The sequence below is a fragment of the Vicia villosa genome, linkage group LG1, assembly GCF_029867415.1.
Source record: "Vicia villosa cultivar HV-30 ecotype Madison, WI linkage group LG1, Vvil1.0, whole genome shotgun sequence".
NCBI classification, from domain to species: domain Eukaryota; kingdom Viridiplantae; phylum Streptophyta; class Magnoliopsida; order Fabales; family Fabaceae; genus Vicia; species Vicia villosa.
In genome coordinates, this window is record NC_081180.1 from 203,329,392 (window position 1) to 203,335,389 (window position 5,998).

Consider the following 5,998-nt stretch of genomic DNA (forward strand, 5'->3'; position numbering starts at 1 on the left):
ATAAAAGTCGGTGGCGACTCTTGCTATCCGCACATTTCAATAAAGTCAGTTCACCGTATTACACGAAGGTACCAGACTCCTCCAACTGACTCATGCTGACGAGGATGTAGATTTGCAAGCTTCTCTTACCCAATACACCTTGATGTTTTCAAAATGTCATACTTTCACTCCTTCGACTACTCCATTCGCCAATCGAACTCATGGTCCTTCTTGGTTTACTGCTTCGCTCGAAGATGCTGTTAAAGAAAACAACATCACTATTGAAAATATATGGCGTGCATTCTTGCTTCCTCGATTGCTGGTCTTCGGAATTTTTCTAGTAAAAAGCTATGTATGCTTGCTAGCTTACCAACCTAATCTCGTTTCCCGACAATTTGAGTTATGCTGTCGCTACCGCGAAAATTAACAGAGTCGCCACTAACATATTTATCCTGAAAAGGAAGGGAATGCCAGCAAACCACAAAACAAAACAACGGTCTCACGACCAGAGAAAAAGGGTAAGGGAGTCGGTTACGCGAGGGGAAGGTGTTAGCACCCCACGCGCCCATCGTACTCGATGGTATCCACGCTTATGTCTAAACCTATGGGTGTGTAACAAATCTATGCTAATTTGGACTAAAATGCATGCAAAATGTAGGGAAAAGAAAGAGTTGTGCTCGCACGGGCCCTACCCCGCTGCCTACGTATCTGTTTTGCAGAATCAGAGCTACCGTAGCTCGGCTAACTAATTTCTGTTTGTTTTGTGTTTTTAGGTGAACAAGTTACATTCACACTCCGCTGCTCGACCTTTGGAGACTTATGCTTGGGAATGGAGCGGAAATAACAAGCTCTTAAGAAAAGAAAATCAAACAGTGTGGTTTGTGTTTTAAAGAATGCATGAGGAAGACCTAAGCTAAGGGGGGAAAGCTTGCTACCTAATGTTATAATACAAAGGGTGCAAATCTAACTAAACTAACAACCTACGAGAAAAGGGGAAGCACACAAGAATATCACACAAACGAGCATCCGCTCGTGAAGCAAACAAACCAAAGGCACTGGCCAAATGGTAGAAAGGCGGTCCCGCCATAGCCAAGGGGAGCAGCTCAACCCAAGTCAACCAAGCATTAGACCTCGTGAAAATGATCGGGCCATAGACAAGAGGGCGGTCCCCTCTCAGCAACCAAGTCGTCACGGATCGTAAAGGAAAACGGTGCGTGCGTACACCGAGCATCAACGTCGAGCGACGCGAGCTATAGGAAAGGCGGGGGTCCGGCTGCATGAACCCTTTTCCTGACATACTCGATAACAAGATCTTGTGTTGGTTCGGAAGCGAGCGACGCGTAGCGTGCGCATACCGAACGGACTCGATGAGACTAGGCGGGGGTTGATTGCTAACCCTTTCCGCGTGCCTTCCATGAGGACTTAACGGAGTGCCATATAGGACTTATTACACCGTGACTCCCTGCCGCAAAGCACAAATATAAACACACCAACAAAAACAGAGCCTCTTTCGAAGACTTGGCCAGATGCATGTCTAGGTCCTACTTCTCATGTTAAAGGATGATGCGAGAAAGCGATAAAGTATAGAAAGAAGTAAAAGGGACTAGGGAACGATACCAAACGGATAACAAATCCGCAATGAGCTAGCAAGCGTAAGCAGAGAAGTCCGGAATACTTCGCGTAAGCCATCATCAAGCAAAGCGAGTCAGAAAGCGTCGTCGTGAAAATAAATCACGAGCGACATGTGGTACACGTCGAGCATAACCACATGAGCAACCTGCAAGAGAAACAATCCAGACAATACAGGGATATACATCTCAATGAATGAGAGATCAGATGACTGGCATCGGAAATACGTTCGTGTCCCACAAATAAAGTGGAACACGATGCAAATCAAGTCGCATCGGAAGCGAATTCGTGCCCCACAAATAAAGTGGAACACAAAGTAAGTCGAATCGCAATCGAAGGCTCTCTCGAAGTACCTCGCACATCTCAACAACCAAATCAGTGATAACAAGGAGGCACGCACCCGCCATAGAAAATAATAGAAATTAAATTCTAATTAAATCCTAAACCAAAAATCTAACAAAATTAAATTGTTTTTTATGACATTTTCATCTAAAAAATAATAGAACAAAACTATGTAACAAAAGCATTTAAAATCTAACAAAGAAAATATTACATGTTTTTGATTATTTTTAAAACTAAGGGTTAATAGTACTTCATCCCCCTGTAATGTTACCGAATTTTGCTTTTCCCCCCTCCTTACCTTTTGGCAACGGTTTTTTCGAAAAAACCGTTGCCAAAACCTGCCTTTGGCAACAATAGGGGGGTAAACCAAAACACGCTCATATTACAGGGGGCTAAGGCCCACTGGTGAAGCCCAACAGCATGTTTTTGTAAAGCAAAAAAGGAAAGAGGCGCAGCATAGGCCATATAGGGGTGTGATGATAGTAATTTCGTGACAAGGCCCAAAGTTTGTGTCCAGTTCATGTTTCTGATTTGATTCAACACATTTTCTCAGATTTTATGATCTAATTACTAATCAGATTAAACTCACAAGATTATCAAAATAAGCTCAAATTAATCCCTATCTTATCACCTAATCATCATTACATTAATAGGAAATTAGAAAAGGGATTAGGTTTTTTACGTGAATTTGAACTCAGATTGCTATCTTTCTTCTTCCTTACGAACGGTGCGGCGATGCTCCAACGGCCTCAACGGCGCGGCGATGCTCCGACGGCCTCAGCGGCGTGTTACTGCAGTCTCCAATCTCATCCCTCTGACCGCCTCAAACTCTCGATTTCATCTCTCTTTCAATCGTCACTCATCTCTCTCGTTAATCTCTCATCTCAATCTCTCGCTCAATTCTCATCACAGTTGTTCCGACGATACTTCAAACGTGACGGCGATGAGCTTAGATCCGCGACTCCGTATTCAGGTATGTTCACCTTATCCTCTTCCTCTCTGAGTTTGTTCTTCCGCTGCATTTAGGATTCCGAAATGATGTTATTGTTGCAGTTGTTGATTCGAATCAAAGAGCAAAGATTATGAGGAGATATTGTTGGCGATTGAAGAAGATTGGCGAAAGATGATGATTCGGCGATGATGATGAAACACGTTGTTCTTGCTAATTGACGACGATGATGATCGTTGCTACTTTCGTAGATTTGTTGAATATTGATTATCACGAATTTTCTCTTGAATGATGAAGATTGAATCGATGTATATTTTCTGGTTTTTTCTTGCAGGATTTGTGGAAGGTGAAGATTGAAGATGTTGAATCGTCAATTGTGAATTCGGTGATGATTGAAGAATTGAAGATAGGCCAAGGTTGAAGTTTGGGCGAAGGTTGCGGATCCGAAGGAGTTTTTCTGTTACATTTTTCTGTGAGTTTTCGGTGATTGTTATGAATGGAGGAGGATGAAGATTCAGAGATGGTGAAGAAGGTTCTTGGAGATGATGAAGAACAGAGATGATGAAGATGATGAAGATCAAAATTGGTGGAGAAGTTTGTTCATTTTCGGTTACTGATTTTTCTTTTCCTCTCGTTTCTGTTACAAATTGTTATCACTCTTTTCTGTTGAATGTGAATCTGTTATGCTGTGGTGAGTGGAGATTCCAGAAAAATCAAGATTGAAGGTGGTTGAGAGTGATTGAAGAATGTTTTATCAGGTTTGTTACCGGTTTCTCCCAATTTCTCTTTTCTGTTATAGATTGGTTTTCTCTCCCGATGTCAAGCTTCCTCTCTTTTTTTCTGTTATGAGTTTTTGTCTGAGTTTTTTATATGAACCGGTCTTTTTCTGCTGAGTGTGAGGTTCGACGGCTGCCGGTTCGGTTTATTTTTGATGCTACACTTATCTTGAATGCAGGGGCGGTATGTATGGAGTTAGCTGCCAGCGGGTGGTCTTGACCATGAAGAAAGCAATAGATACCAAGTAGAGTACACAATAGAAAGCTCTTGAAATGGACTCATGAAAGTCACTAAATTTTTCATAATATTTCTTGTAACTAATTTTGTAATGGATTGGACAATTGACCTTTTTTGTATAGTTTTGTAAATGGGCTTTTGTAATTTCTTGTAATGAACATGGACTTGGATTACATTTGTAATTGGAAATAACATGAATTGCTATGATTTAGAAATATACTTCAAGCTTTTGAACGTTGACTTTGAGTGAATGACATTTGAATGAATCTTGATTCTTCCCTTGGAAAGAATTTTGAACGAAACTTTGATTTAGATTACTTTGAATATTAATCAATAAACTCTAATCAAATCGCCATTTCGATGAAACTTGGTTCACTTGGTAAACCTTCGCTTCTAAACTTCAATGACAACCTTGCATCCTTAACTTCAATTCTCAAAATACCATTTACCTTGTGATTGAAGTAACAAATATTTGATGAGAACCGCAAAGTGTATTGACCAAAGCAAGTGAACCAATCAATCTCCTATGCCACCGCACTTGTATTTCAAAAACCACAACAAGAATCCATTGAAGAATCCTTGAGGAAGACAGTATTTGAGGCGTAAGGGAAACCTCAACATATAAGCAATTAATCCTCAATCAAAACTCCACAAATCCAAGCACTCAGATGAGAAACTCTTTATTATTTTCTTGATTTTTGGCCGACGAAATAAACGTCATTTATAACTTATAGCACAAGAAAAGAGGGCAAATTTTGGGGTGCAACAGCTGCCCCTATTCAAACTTCTTGGACCTGACGAGTGAGAAACGAACGTTTCGAACCGTCGAGGTGGAAGGAGATTGAATACCAGAATGAACTCAAAAATTTGCGCTCTTGATCAATAGAAGATTCCAACTTGCAGTAAGAAGGAATGTACCACCCCGCAAACAGGGAGAAAAAACTTCAATTGATCTGGATGATTAAATAAGCTCCAACTTGCGATAAGAAGGAACAGGCAACCCCACAAGCAGGGGGAAAAAAACTTCAATTGATCTGGACATCAAGAGAAGGAACATCTCGACTGATCTGAGTATCAAACGTAGCAGATGTCTTCCGAACAGGAATCGGGGATAGATGTCTTAAGTCGATCTGGGAATCGAAGGAGATACATCGGTTGATCTGGACATCAACTGGTAATAGGTATCTCTGATCTGGGAATCATGATATGGGAATCTGGGCAGACATCTCTTCTGATGCAATTAAATCATCAGGTAGATATTCCTACTAATCTGGGAATTAGCGGCTAGCTCCTTCGTAAGACCACGGGGATCCGGAGGCGGTTCCTTCAACTGAACTGGTAATCAGGATAGGAACAATATCTCTTCCGAACTGTGTACGCTGGGGAAAGAATGCCTTTAAACTGATCTGGACATGATGCCAGAAAATAAGTAGGACAATCTTCATCTGAATGAAAAAGTCAATCAGGCAAACATCTCCATCTGATCTGATGATATCAGTGGCTTGCTCCTTCGTAAGACCACGGGGATCCAGAGGCGGTTCCTTCAACTAATCTGAATCTGAATATTAGGATAGGAACAGATGTTTCTTCCAAACTATGTACGCCGGGTAAAGAAAACATCCTCAACTGATGGTTAGGCATCAGGACTGGGCAAACGAATTTCTTCTTCTGAACGAACTAAATCGTCAGGCAGTAGATATTTCCAACTGATCTGATGTATCAGAGGGCTTGCTCCTTCGGAAGATCTATAGAGATCCGGAGGCGGTTCCTTCAACTGAGATGGATATCAGGATAGGAACAAATGTCTTCCACCGATCTGGGGACATCGGGAATAGGAATGTCTTTGAACTGATCTGAGCTGCGTCAGAAAATAAGTAGAACATCCTCTTCTGAATGAAAAAGTCAACCAGGCAGACATCTCCATCTGATCTAGATATCAGTGGCTGGCTCCTTAGGAAGATCTTGGGGAGATCCGGAGGCGGTCCCTTCAACTGATCTGAATATCAAGAATAAGGACAGATATCTCATCCGAACTGTGTGCGCCGGGAACGAAATGTCTTCAATGGATGAAATGACATTCCTCTT

At 41.5% G+C, this 5,998-nt stretch overlaps 1 long non-coding RNA gene across 1 annotated transcript; it reads left to right on the plus strand.

Moving 5' to 3' along the window:
• Positions 1 to 2,562: 2,562 nt before the first annotated feature.
• LOC131621839 (uncharacterized) lies at positions 2,563 to 4,094 on the plus strand. Its single transcript, XR_009289689.1, has 3 exons — positions 2,563 to 2,923; positions 3,004 to 3,657; positions 3,855 to 4,094. It is a non-coding gene; the product is annotated as an uncharacterized LOC131621839 (long non-coding RNA).
• Positions 4,095 to 5,998: the final 1,904 nt, after the last annotated feature.